The sequence below is a fragment of the Archocentrus centrarchus genome, chromosome 13 (genome assembly GCF_007364275.1).
Source record: "Archocentrus centrarchus isolate MPI-CPG fArcCen1 chromosome 13, fArcCen1, whole genome shotgun sequence".
NCBI classification, from domain to species: Eukaryota; Metazoa; Chordata; class Actinopteri; order Cichliformes; family Cichlidae; genus Archocentrus; species Archocentrus centrarchus.
This window is the reverse complement of record NC_044358.1, coordinates 32894168-32909633: the sequence shown is the minus strand read 5'-3', so window position 1 is coordinate 32909633 and position 15466 is coordinate 32894168.

Genomic DNA, 15466 nt, shown 5'->3' with positions numbered 1-15466 from the left:
TTCTGGACCTCTATACAAACTTTCGTTTGCTTCTGTAGGGGGCGCTATTGCACCTATAAACTTGATTCCCTAATTGTTGGTTCAGGCCGGTTCAGTAAACAAGTTATTAAATTTTGAGGCTGATCGGCCAAAGATTGTGCGAACGAATGGCGAAACAATATTGCGGCGAGAGACAAAAACGAAGACCAAATTCACGCGGTTGCCATGGCAACACCGTTGAATATTCTATAAAACCTCGCACATCTTTTGATGCCCAACTTGTGAAGATGTTCCTGAGCGATTTTGATGCCAGTCAGTTTAATGCCCTAGGACAAGTTAATTCAAGTACGAGGTGTGCAAAAATGCTGAATCGGCAAAGGTCAAAGTTCAGTCCAAGATGGCCGACTTCCTGTTTGTCAGGCGGCAACTCCATAATGTAATTTTTTGTCGGTCTTCATATGGTCTTTTTGTGACGCGAATTTCGTCGTTCTACGACCAACTTTTTTTTTGCCCCTCCCATAGGAATGCAAAATTTGAAAATTCTAGGGGGCGCTGTTTCGCCACTTTTTTGAGGTTTTTAATGGCGCCAATAAAAAAAATGTTTCACCAGACCTGGCTTGCATGGAAAAATTGGTGACTTTTCGTATATGTTCAGGGGGTCAAATTAGCGATCGTTTACTCAGCAAGAATAATAAGAATAATAAGAATAAGATTTAAAGCCGCAAGCGGCGATAATAGGCCCTTGCCGGCCGGCGCCCAAGCGCCGGTGCCGATTTGAACCGTGCTTTTCCGGCCGTGCCAGTTTTAGCGGTTTTTTTGGCTGCTACGTGTGAAATTTTGAAATGCATGAATTGTCTACCTCAACGAAAAAGATGCCATATTCTGGGCATCGCCATGGCAACGCCTTGCACATTACAGTATTTTCACCTGTAGGTTTTATGTTCAGGGAGATGTGGACAATGCGTGTACCAAATTTCAGGCATTTGTATGCATTTTTGAGAAAGCAAGGGTCATTTTTCCATCGCAGAAATTTCACATTTTTTCCCATAGGGATAAAATGGGGCAGTTTTGGCATCGTCATGGGAACAGCGTCCAAAATATGACATAGGTGTGATTGACTTTTTTTATCAGGCTGACATCAGCAATCTGTGTACCAAATTTCATGTATTTCGGGCAAAGTAAGCAGAAACTTTAGTATGGGGGATTTTTCGCTTTTTCCCATTAGAATAAAATGGGGCATTTCGGGCTCCGCCATGGCAACGTGTTAGAAAATAGAGCATGGGTGTGATTGGCTTTTTTGATCAGGATGACGTCAAGAATGTTGACACAAATTTTCATGCATTTCAGTGAAACTAAAATTGTGGACCTCCATACAAACTTTTGTTTGCTTCTGTAGGGGGCGCTATTGCATGTAGAAACTTGATTCCCTAATTGTGGGTTCAGGCCGGTTCAGTAAACAAGTTATTAAATTTTGAGACTGATCGGCCAAAGATTGTGCGAACGAATGCACAAACAAAATTGCGGCGAGAGACAAAAACGAAGACCAAATTCACACGGTTGCCATGCCAACACCGTTGAATATTCTATAAAACCTCGCACATCTTTTGATGCCCAACTTGTGAAGATGTTCCTGAGCGATTTTGGTGCCAGTCGGTTTAATGCCCTAGGACAAGTTAATTCAAGTACGAGGTGTGCAAAAATGCTGACTCTGCGCTTCACAAACTTCAATTCAAGATGGCCGACTTCCTGTTTGTTGTCCGGAGTTGGTGTAATATATTTTTTGTTGGGTTTCACAAGATCTCCGTTTGATCCGAATTTCATGACTCTTGGGCTAACTTTACATGGCAAGGCCTCCCATAGGCGCAATGTATTTTGATTTTGACAGGGGGCGCAGTTGCACTGGTTTTTTGAGTTTTTTAATGGCGATATTAAAAAACAAAATTTTTCACCGGTCCTGAATTTTGTGCAAAAATTGGTGCGTTTTCGTAAATGTTCAGGGGGTCAAATTTGCGATCATTTGCGGAAAAGAAAAATAATAATAATAATTAAAGCCGCAAGCGGCGATAATAGGCCCTCGCCGGCCGCCGCCCAGGTGCTGGTGCCGATTTGAACCCAGCTTTTCCAGCCGTGCCTATTTTAGCGGGGTTTTTTTTGCTGCCACATATGAAAAAGTGCAATGGATGTATTGACTTTCTCAAAGAAAAAGATGCCATATTCTGGGCATCGCCATGGCAACGCCTTACACATTACAGTATTTTCACCTGTAGGTTTTATGTTCAGGGAGATGTGGACAATGCGTGTACCAAATTTCAGGCATGTGTATGCATTTTTGAGAAAGCAAGGGTCATTTTTCCATCGCAGAAATTTCACATTTTTTCCCATAGGGATAAAATGGGGCAGTTTTGGCATCGTCATGGGAACAGCGTCCAAAATATGACATAGGTGTGATTGACTTTTTTGATCAGGCTGACATCAGCAATCTGTATACCAAATTTCATGTATTTCGGGCAACGTAAGCAGAAACTTTAATATGGGGGATTTTTGGCTTTTTCCCATTAGAATAAAATGGGGCATTTCGGGCTCCGCCATGGCAACGTGTTACAAAATAGAGCATGGGTGTGATTGGCTTTTTTGATGAGGATGACGTCAAGAATGTTGACACAAATTTTCATGCATTTCAGTGAAACTAAAATTGTGGACCTCCATACAAACTTTTGTTTGCTTCTGTAGGGGGCGCTATTGCACCTAGAAACTTGATTCCCTAATTGTGGGTTCAGGCCGGGTCAGTAAACAAGTTATTAAATTTTGAGGCTGATCGGCCAAAGATTGTGGGAACGAATGCACAAACAAAATTGCGGCGAGAGACAAAAACGAAGACCAAATTCACGCGGTTGCCATGCCAACACCGTTGAATATTCTATAAAACCTCGCACATCTTTTGATGCCCAACTTGTGAAGATGTTCCTGAGCGATTTTGGTGCCAGTCGGTTTAATGCCCTAGGACAAGTTAATTCAAGTACGAGGTGTGCAAAAATGCTGACTCTGCGCTTCACAAACTTCAATTCAAGATGGCCGACTTCCTGTTTGTTGTCCGGAGTTGGTGTAATATATTTTTTGTTGGGTTTCACAAGATCTCCGTTTGATCCGAATTTCATGACTCTTGGGCTAACTTTACATGGCAAGGCCTCCCATAGGCGCAATGTATTTTGATTTTGACAGGGGGCGCAGTTGCACTGGTTTTTTGAGTTTTTTAATGGCGATATTAAAAAACAAAATTTTTCACCGGTCCTGAATTTTGTGCAAAAATTGGTGCGTTTTCATAAATGTTCAGGGGGTCAAATTTGCTATCATTTGCGGAAAAGAAAAATAATAATAATTAAAGCCGCAAGCGGCGATAATAGGCCCTCGCCGGCCGCCGCCCAGGTGCTGGTGCCGATTTGAACCCAGCTTTTCCAGCCGTGCCTATTTTAGCGGGGTTTTTTTTGCTGTCACATATGAAAAACTGCAATGGATGTATTGACTTTCTCAAAGAAAAAGATGCCATATTCTGGGCATCGCCATGGCAACGCCTTACACATTACAGTATTTTCACCTGTAGGTTTTATGTTCAGGGAGATGTGGACAATGCATGTACCAAATTTCAGGCATGTGTATGCATTTTTGAGAAAGCAAGGGTCATTTTTCCATCGCAGAAATTTCACATTTTTTCCCATAGGGATAAAATGGGGCAGTTTTGGCATCGTCATGGGAACAGCGTCCAAAATATGACATAGGTGTGATTGACTTTTTTGATCAGGCTGACATCAGCAATCTGTGTACCAAATTTCATGTATTTCGGGCAAAGTAAGCAGAAACTTTAATATGGGGGATTTTTCGCTTTTTCCCATTAGAATAAAATGGGGCATTTCGGGCTCCGCCATGGCAACGTGTTAGAAAATAGAGCATGGGTGTGATTGGCTTTTTTGATGAGGATGACGTCAAGAATGTTGACACAAATTTTCATGCATTTCAGTGAAACTAAAATTGTGGACCTCTATACAAACTTTTGTTTGCTTCTGTAGGGGGCGCTATTGCACCTAGAAACTTGATTCCCTAATTGTGGGTTCAGGCCGGGTCAGTAAACAAGTTATTAAATTTTGAGTCTGATCGGCCAAAGATTGTGCGAACGAATGCACAAACAAAATTGCGGCGAGAGACAAAAACGAAGACCAAATTCACGCGGTTGCCATGCCAACACCGTTGAATATTCTATAAAACCTCGCACATCTTTTGATGCCCAACTTGTGAAGATGTTCCTGAGCGATTTTGGTGCCAGTCGGTTTAATGCCCTAGGACAAGTTAATTCAAGTACGAGGTGTGCAAAAATGCTGACTCTGCGCTTCACAAACTTCAATTCAAGATGGCCGACTTCCTGTTTGTTGTCCGGAGTTGGTGTAATATATTTTTTTGTTGGGTTTCACAAGATCTCCGTTTGATCTGAATTTCATGACTCTTGGGCTAACTTTACATGGCAAGGCCTCCCATAGGCGCAATGTATTTTGATTTTGACAGGGGGCGCAGTTGCACTGGTTTTTTGAGTTTTTTAATGGCGATATTAAAAAACAAAATTTTTCACCGGTCCTGAATTTTGTGCAAAAATTGGTGCGTTTTCGTAAATGTTCAGGGGGTCAAATTTGCGATCATTTGCGGAAAAGAAAAATAATAATAATTAAAGCCGCAAGCGGCGATAATAGGCCCTCGCCGGCCGCCGCCCAGGTGCTGGTGCCGATTTGAACCCAGCTTTTCCAGCCGTGCCTATTTTAGCGGGGTTTTTTTTTGCTGTCACATATGAAAAACTGCAATGGATGTATTGACTTTCTCAAAGAAAAAGATGCCATATTCTGGGCATCGCCATGGCAACGCCTTACACATTACAGTATTTTCACCTGTAGGTTTTATGTTCAGGGAGATGTGGACAATGCGTGTACCAAATTTCAGGCATGTGTATGCATTTTTGAGAAAGCAAGGGTCATTTTTCCATCGCAGAAATTTCACATTTTTTCCCATAGGGATAAAATGGGGCAGTTTTGGCATCGTCATGGGAACAGCGTCCAAAATATGACATAGGTGTGATTGACTTTTTTGATCAGGCTGACATCAGCAATCTGTGTACCAAATTTCATGTATTTCGGGCAAAGTAAGCAGAAACTTTAATATGGGGGATTTTTCGCTTTTTCCCATTAGAATAAAATGGGGCATTTCGGGCTCCGCCATGGCAACGTGTTACAAAATAGAGCATGGGTGTGATTGGCTTTTTTGATGAGGATGACGTCAAGAATGTTGACACAAATTTTCATGCATTTCAGTGAAACTAAAATTGTGGACCTCTATACAAACTTTTGTTTGCTTCTGTAGGGGGCGCTATTGCACCTAGAAACTTGATTCCCTAATTGTGGGTTCAGGCCGGGTCAGTAAACAAGTTATTAAATTTTGAGGCTGATCGGCCAAAGATTGTGCGAACGAATGCACAAAAAAAATTGCGGCGAGAGACAAAAACGAAGACCAAATTCACGCGGTTGCCATGCCAACACCGTTGAATATTCTATAAAACCTCGCACATCTTTTGATGCCCAACTTGTGAAGATGTTCCTGAGCGATTTTGGTGCCAGTCGGTTTAATGCCCTGGGACAAGTTAATTCAAGTACGAGGTGTGCAAAAATGCTGACTCTGCGCTTCACAAACTTCAATTCAAGATGGCCGACTTCCTGTTTGTTGTCCGGAGTTGGTGTAATATATTTTTTTGTTGGGTTTCACAAGATCTCCGTTTGATCCGAATTTCATGACTCTTGGGCTAACTTTACATGGCAAGGCCTCCCATAGGCGCAATGTATTTTGATTTTGACAGGGGGCGCAGTTGCACTGGTTTTTTGAGTTTTTTAATGGCGATATTAAAAAACAAAATTTTTCACCAGTCCTGAATTTTGTGCAAAAATTTGTGCGTTTTCGTAAATGTTCAGGGGGTCAAATTTGCGATCATTTGCGGAAAAGAAAAATAATAATAATAATTAAAGCTGCAAGCAGCGATAATAGGCCCTCGCCGGCCGCCGCCCAAGTGCTGGTGCCGATTTGGACCGTGCTTTTCCGGCCGTGCCAGTTTTAGCCGTTTTTTTGGCACGCTACATGTGAAATTTTGAAATGGATGAATTGGGTAACTCAAGGAAAAAGATGCCATTTTCCGGACTTTGCCATGGCAACGTCTTACATATTACATCTTTTTCACCTGTAGGTTTTTTGTTCAGGGTAATGTGAAGAATGTGTGTACCAAATTTCAGGCATTTCTATGCAGTTTTGAAAAAGATATGGTCATTTTTCTATCGAAGAAATTTCTCATTTTTTCCCATAGGGATAAAAAGGGGCAGTTTTGGCATCGTCATGGGAACAGCGTCCAAAATATGACATAGGTGTGATTGACTTTTTTGATGAGGCTGACATCTGCAATCTGTGTACCAATTTTCATGTATTTCGGGCAAAGTAAGCAGAAACTTTAGTATGGGGGATTTTTCGCTTTTTCCCATTAGAATAAAATGGGGCATTTCGGGCTCCGCCATAGCAACGTGTTAGAAAATAGAGCATGGGTGTGATTGGCTTTTTTGATGAGGATGACGTCAAGAATGTTGACACAAATTTTCATGCATGTCAGTGAAACTAAAATTGTGGACCTCCATACAAACTTTTGTTTGCTTCTTTAGGGGGCGCTATTGCACCTAGAAACTTGATTCCCTAATTGTGGGTTCAGGCCGGGTCAGTAAAGAAGTTATTAAATTTTGAGGCTGATCGGCCAAAGATTGTGCGAACGAATGCACAAACAAAATTGCGGCGAGAGACAAAAACGAAGACCAAATTCACGCGGTTGCCATGCCAACACCGTTGAATATTCTATAAAACCTCGCACATCTTTTGATGCCCAACTTGTGAAGATGTTCCTGAGCGATTTTGGTGCCAGTCGGTTTAATGCCCTAGGACAAGTTAATTCAAGTACGAGGTGTGCAAAAATGCTGACTCTGCGCTTCACAAACTTCAATTCAAGATGGCCGACTTCCTGTTTGTTGTCCGGAGTTGGTGTAATATATTTTTTTGTTGGGTTTCACAAGATCTCCGTTTGATCCGAATTTCATGAGTCTTGGGCTAACTTTACATGGCAAGGCCTCCCATAGGCGCAATGTATTTTGATTTTGACAGGGGGCGCAGTTGCACTGGTTTTTTGAGTTTTTTAATGGCGATATTAAAAAACAAAATTTTTCACCGGTCCTGAATTTTGTGCAAAAATTGGTGCGTTTTCGTAAATGTTCAGGGGGTCAAATTTGCGATCATTTGCGGAAAAGAAAAATAATAATAATAATAATGGAGAACGCCAACGATTCCAATAATGCGCCATTCCAGTCACCTTCATATATACGTTTTCGGAAACGTCTCGACACGACCCACGTCGTCGTGAGGTCCATGGTCAATGACGAGCGCGTTGCGCTCGTCATTGACCCAATTTTATCGCGCAAGCTAGCTCATGACGCTAACGATTTCAATTATGGGCTGCTCCATTCACCCCCATGTATACGTTTTCGAGAAGCGTTCGACCTGACCTACCTTGTTTGAGGGTCCGTTGTCAAAGTCGAGCGCTTTGCGCTCGACTTTGACCCCTTTTCGTTTTTCGCGCGAGCGAATACAATAGGCTCCTCGCCGATCCCTTCGGGAGGCTCAGGCCTAATAAAAAAAAAAATAATAAACGAAGCAATTACAATAGGGCCTTCGCACAGTTCGTGCTCGGGCCCTAACTAGCCTCCCCAGTCAGCTAAATAATAGATTTCTTTCTTTAAAAAAAACAAAAAACAAAACATTTTCCAGGATATTTCATTGATAAAGTCACTTGTCTTTCTGAAATGTGATTTGTTTCAGAAAACACAACTTATCAAAGGTGAAAAGTACAGTCAGACCACTGAAGGAGCAAATTTAAACCTAATGAATGGGATCCAATCTTCCATTAAATTTCCAGCTGCCTGAAATGAGGTTTGAGTCTGTGTCTTACATTGTGGTATCAGTTGACCTTTACTGATCTTCATTAAAGATTCAAAAATAATGTACTTTTTTAATATTTACAAAATGTTCCATCCATTCATTCTCTTCCGCTTATTCTGTTCAGGGTCGCAGGGGGGCTGGAGCCTATCCCAGCTGACATAGGGCGAGAGGCAGGGTACACCCTGGACAGGTTGCCATCCTGTCACAGGGCCAATACAAATGGACAGACAACCATCCACACTCACATTCACACCTATGGCCAATTTAGAGTTGCCAGTTAACCTAACCCCAGTAACTGCATGTCATTGGACTGTGGGACGAAACCGGAGTACCCGGAGAAAACCCACGCAGACATGGGGAGAGCAGGCAAACTCCACACAGCAAGAAAGACACCTGGGCCAAGGTGGAATCAAACCCAGGCCTTCTAGATGTGATTCTAACTGTGAGGCAGCAGTGCTAACCACAGCGCTACCGTGCTGCCTCACAGTGCCACCGTGCTGCCTTTTTACAAAATGTTATCATATGCAAACACACAAGCGGTGTGCATTACACAAAGAGGCTATGAGTCACTTAGAAACTGAGGGACAGATCATTGAGACAAATATAGATAAATATAGAAGGTAGATGAATGGACTTGCAGAAATATTCTTTATATTGATCAGGTTGTGTCTGGCTGCTAAGGCTGATGGCTACCTTTCTGATGCATTCCAGAACAGTTATACTTTTACTTCCCTCTATTTTCCTTTTCATCTTGATACATATATTCTTATCTGTTACCTCTTTTGCCTTGAAAAATCACCCTATATTTATTTAAAACCTTCTGCTACCTGTATACTGATTCTTCTAAAGCCCCATTAGCATTAAGAGGTGCTGGCAATGGAGATTTATATATGTAAAAGAAAAAAAAATCTTGTGGGGAACTCTTTGCAGTCGAGGTCCCACAATTTTGGAATTCCCTGTAACCTCTTTTAAATCTCTTCTTAAAACATATTTTTATTATTTGGTTATCTATAACTGCTAATGCCTTTATCAAATCTTTTTAAGTTTTAAGACCCAAAAGTGTATGTGTTGGTTTTAAGACATAGGGGTTACAAAAGGACCAGTGAAACCGAGAGAAAGTGTTTTTGACTCAGTAACTTAATGTTTTAGGTAGATAACCAGACTTTCTGATCTGGGGTGTATAAAGCTGTGGAGACCCAATGACAGTGTGTTTGGTGCTTGTTTTGCATGCTGCTTTCAGCAAGGCTGTCCGAGTGGCCTTCCAAAGACGATGGCAACGGGGGAGATGGTGCAGGATGGAGGGAACAAACAGCTCAGCATCTTGAGATGGGAAGAGCAGCAGCTGATATCCCAAGCTGGCTTCCAAAGGGAACAAGACCAGTTGTGGCAGATGTTAAGGAGTTGTGGGCATATTTTTGAGTTGTGATTTGATTGGAGGAAGTCACACAATGAAGGGCTATCTCCAGCTTCTGGTTCATCCTCTCTGTCTGCTCATTGGTCTGACAGATGACAGACTAATCTGTGTTCCAATGGCGGTGCAAAGCTCTCCCCTGACCCTGTATGCAAATTGTGGGCCACGGTTGAAAACAATGTCCTGAGCTGAGCTTATCTCCAATACTGTGGGAAGTTTCAGGAGGGACACCAGATGGATGGCTGTTTGTCCCACTGGAAAAAACTGAAGAAGTTTAAGCAGGTTTATTCACAGTCTAGGAGGGCACAGAAAACAGGCAGCAAATGACGGGGCCAGAAGATGATGAGGAAATCTTAGGAGGGTCCGCCAGATCATTGCATCAGCCAGGTATTCAAGTTGGCTGTTGTTTGGATTTTGCTACTGAATGCTCTTGGATTATTTCCTCTTTCTATGCAGACTTTTCTATGCAGACAATTGGAAATCCCTTCTGAACTTGGTGCCTTTTAATGTGTGTGAGACGCCCACGGAGACCCTGCAGCCTTGAGTTGCCATTGACTCTCTGCTGCCTTGTGTTTTTTTTACTTACCACTGGAATAAACTCTGTAAACGCTTTAATCTCTGTGTCCAGCATTTCAGTCCTCACTTGTGAAACATGACACCTTGGGCATACACCCAGCCTTGTGATAGCTCAAGAGGAAGGTTTAAGTTACACGAACAGTCTACACAAACATGATGGTTAGAGCCAAAACAAACAAAGTCACAGAAATCAAATCTTGGAGCTAGAACACAATACCTATAGCTGACTTAAGGATGTGGTGGCGACTGATGCCTCTCTTCAGTCTAAACTAGCCGGTGGTGATGACCACAAGAAGGTGAGCTCCTTATTTTATTTATTTATTTATATATTTTTATTTTTATTTAGTATAGTCCTTGGGGTTACAGATCTTGTACAGCACTTTGGTCAACGTCGTTGTTTTAAATGTGCTTTATAAATAAACTTGACTTGACTTGACTTGACTTTGAGGCGAGAGCTTGGCAGGAAGGAACACCTTGGAAAAAGGTAAGCAACACAACCACCGACACACGTACATAGATAGAGGAGAACACAAGAAGGAGAAAGAGAAAAGGCAGGTCAGTACAGCAGGACCCAGGAACCCTTACAGTTGTACTGATATCGTGCTCATATTTGCTTGCAATAGAGAAACTTGGCTATACTCAAAACACACACACACACACACACACAGAAAATGAGCTTTTGGATTCAATTTTAACAAAGGCTACAACTAACTGCAAAGATGCAGTTGACAAGTTGACAAGGGGACTAATTCTAAGTTAAGAAAGAGGTGCTATTTGTCAGAATTCTCTTCGTGATTCACAATCACATTCGCACAGACAGCCCTCAACCTTCCATCATAAAAAATGAAAGAAAAAGAACAAAACAAATACTTTCATCAAGCTTTGACAGGAATTCAGAGTTTATCTTGAAAGCATGTTACACTGCCTAGTGCACAAATGTCCAAGAAAATCTAAGTTAAAATAAAAATAAATAAATAAACAGACTCACAAATTCCAGTAATTCCATAAGAGGCTTTCAAAGTAGCCGCAACACTTACATTTATCAATTCACAGTCATAAATCACACAACAGTATTTCAAATTCCCAAATGCACACACATGCAAAGAGGACCATCCACAAACACATACAGCAGTCCCATAAACTTCAATGTAACTGACAATACAAACTAACAAACCACATACGAATGGCTTTGTTATGAGGGACTGCTTTAATCTTTAAAGTGTTTTGGTTGCTGGTGGTTGTCAATGTTTAGGCCTTTAGATTGCCTCAGACTCTACTGTTGTCACACTACAGAGGTCAGTCCAATAACTTACTTCCCCTGGGCTGAAATGCACAAACCAGATTTGGCCAATTACACATACTGACATGCAAGCACACAGGCGTGGGCACACAAATGGACAAAACACGCTGACATTCACAGAGTTGCACAACCAAGCAAATCCCCCCTCTCACTAAAAACACACCTATATGCACATATGCACGCATGCACAACACACACACACACACACACACACACACACACACACACACACACACACACACACACACACACACACACAAGTGTGTTTTTCTATCTTTGTGGGGAATTTCCATTGACTTCCATTCATTTCTACAGCCTAAACCTTACCTTTACCCTTTTCCTAACCCTAACCATCACATACCTAACCCTAACCCTAACCTAAACTCAATTCATACCTTAGCCCTAACTCTGACCCCTGACCCAAAAACAGGGTTTCCCCTTGTGGGGACAAGGTTCCAGTCCCCACAAGGAGCAATTGGTCCCCACAACGTAGTATATGTCAGGAAAATTGTCCCCACAAGGTATTATAAACATACGCACACACACACACACACTTTGCACATATCTAATCTCAATAGCTTAATATCTCTAATGCACTACCTTTTCAGTTCACATCAATTAGCAAAGCTTTGTGTAAGTGTTTGCCCTGACCTTTCATAGTGAAATTGAACATTATGAAAAAAAGGATGTGACTGTGCACAGCATGTCACTGTGACCTGTCTTACTGACTCAGTGGAAGATAATGCATTTACATAGTCTGATGCACTTTCCAACCCTTATAAAGCACTTGTTTTCCTCAGACTTTCATGAAGAAACACACCTCTACATTCATACACATCTAATAACTATGTCAACACAACATGCGTAAGAAGCTATGTCTTCATTTAATCTGTTCATTATAGAACAGATATTCTTTTTGAATAGCAGTAAAGTAATAATAGTGAAAACATTGGAACTCAGATCTTATCATAGTCATAGTTTGCTAATGATTTATTACTAAAATGTTTGGCTTTTCTCTCCTTTGCTTTTCTTGTTTATTAGAAATACAACTATATTTCCCTATTACTTCAATGCCAAAAATTCCTCCCTAAATATAGTTTTGTCACATTTATATCAGCACGGTGGTGTGGAGGTTAGCACTGCTGCCTCACAGCTAGAGGCCTGGGTTCAATTCCTCCTTGGCCCCCCCCCCCCCCCCCTCTCTCTCTCTCTGTGGAGTTTGCATGTTCTCTCCATGTCTGCATGGGTTTCCTGCAGGTACTCTGGTTTCCTCCCACAGTCCAAAGACATGCAGTTACTGGGGTTAGGTTAACTGGTCACTCTAAATTGCCCATAGATGTGATTGGTTGTCTGTCTCTCTGTGTTAGCCCTGCGACAGGCTGGTGACCCTGCCTCTTGCCCTATGATAGCTGGCATAGGCTCCAGCACCCCCACCCCCACCCCTGTGACCCTGAACAGAATAAGTTGATGGATGGATGGACATTTATGTCAATAATTATTAGAGCCCAAGCACAACCTGTGCAAAGGCCCTATTGTAATTGCTGTGGACATTTAGGCAAATGAATTGCTTTTTTGTGGGCCTAAACATGCTCACAAACTCATGAAATTTTGCACACATGTCAGGTCTGGTGAAAATTTAAGTATTTTAATGGTTTCAGGCATGGCCCTTTAGTTCAATTCCCACTGCTGTGTTTCACGTACATGTATGAAATTTGGTACATATATGTAATATGTCCAGACAAACAAAAAAGACCCAGGGTCCAATGCACTAAACCCAACAGGAAGTCTGCCATTTTGAATTAAATGGCTGATTTTAGCAATTTCCTGCCCTCATACTTTCTCTAATAACTCAGATGTTATCAACTTCATATTTGTTTTGTCTTATCTATACACCAGGGGGAATCTAAATTATAAAAATGGTGAGTTTTCACCAGAGGGCGTGACCGTGACACCACAGTGAATTTCGATCATTTGCCAGGAAATTTTGATCGCCTCTCATTCAAACCTGCATTATCCAATCTGGATCAAACTTCCACAGTAGGATGATGGGTCGCCCCTGAACCCATACATATGATAATATTTACTGACAGTCGCAGCGCCACCTAGTGGGTACAGGAAATGTTTGACACTTTGAGATACAGCTCCAAGGTGGTTGAGCAGAACCATCTCAAATTTCTCCTGGAAAGCCTTAAGGAGTCTGCGTTACATTGTTTTCAAAACTGTGAGTTTTCACCAAAGGGCGTGACCTGGCAGGATGGCAAAGTTCGGTGTTTTGCCATGAAGACAAAAATGGCAGTAACTCAAAGCCACATTGCTCAATCTGCGTCAAACACACACAATGATATGCATAAAGTCCATAAACGTTAGAGCACCACCTAGTGAGACCTGGAAATATCATGAAATACCATGTTTTCTGCGTAGCCCCAGAGCTACATTTTATCTACATATCTGAAATTGTGCAGGCTCATCTAACATCCTAAGACGTACAAAAAGTCTCTTGGACCCATACCCAAAACCCTACAGGAAGTCAGCCATTTTCAATTGAAGGTGTCAGTTTTTGCTATTTACAGGCCTGCTATTTAAATCATCTCCCCCTACGGCATTTCACCCAGTGAGACCAAAATGGCTCCAGACAAGTAGTCCATCAAAAGTTATTCATGGTTTTGTAGAATATTCAACAGCCTTGTCACACCAGGCTGTTGAATTTGGCCTTCCTTTTTCTCCCTCGCCACAAATTGTTTGTGCACTCGTTCGCACATGCTTTACCCGATCAGCCTAAAATTGTAATCAGTCATGTACAAACTCAGGCTGAACCCATAACTACAGATTCAAGGCTATAGGTGCAATAGCGCCCCCTACAGAAGCAAATGAACATTTGTATGATGGTCCACAGAATTAGTTTCTCTGAATTTAGTTTCTCTGAAATGCATGAAAATTTGTTCCAACATTCATGACATCATCCTGATCAAAAAAGTCAATGAGACCCATGCTCTATTTTGCACGCCACAGCCGTGACCACACCCCAAATACATACTGCATTGGGTTTATATGGAGAGCAAAAGATTTAGTTTCACAGAAATGAATGAAATTGGTTACAGACATTCTTGATATCCTGATCAAAAAAGTCAATCAGACCCATGCCCTATTTTGCACGCCGCAGCCGTGACCACACCCTAAATACTGGATTGGGTTTATATGGAGGGCAAAAGATTTATTTTCACAGAAATGTATGAAATTGGTTACAGACATTCTGCACACGACATTGACGCGCACTGGGTGCGGGGGCCCGATCATCACTGCTTGCGGTTTTAATGTGAATTGTGACAACTGTAAATTAACATGTGGCAGCAATGCAGTGGTGATGTAAAAGATGAACAACCTGTCTCAAACATATTTTAAAAGGCAACATTGTCTTATTTTCACTTTCTATTGTGCCCTAGACAAGGGGAAACCAGAATGCACACAAATGTTACTTCCCTGCTCCCATGGAAGGACCAGTGCTACCATGAGATTTTGTAATTTAAACAGATTTATTTTAATCCTCTGAGGTAAAAAACATTAGGGCCCTATACCTGGTGATTAAATGACCAGATATTGATATATCTGGTGATTTAGCGTACAGAGCGATAGAATAAACATTTTAATTTCAGTTAACTATTTTCTCACTGAGTGTGCTCTCAGTACTGCTATTTATTTCTAAGGGGATGTCTGCACATTAGAGCTCTGAAACTGTAAACTAGATACAATTATTTTATTTTATTGATTGAACAGGTATTCTTTGTATGTGTTCTGTGTTCTAGTAGGTGGAATTCCAGCAGTGTAAATTACACTTAGCAGGAGATTAAAATTAAGTTTAACAACATTTCATACATTTTCTAAATCACCAAATTAATACATGCACATCCCCATGACAATGTGATGCAGTATGCACTTTATTCATTGGTTTTAATAAGCAGTGTGCTTAAAACACACTCTAAATACAAGAATAAGTGAAAATCTAGCATTTTCAGATGATTTCAAACCAAAACTCAGAACATAGCCTGCTCCCGAGAGTTTTAGATTTCATTCTCTCAGGTGCAGACTCAAGTCAAAGGTAACACTAAGATCATACTCCACAGCCTCAACGCACATTTGTATTCAATATAACTGTG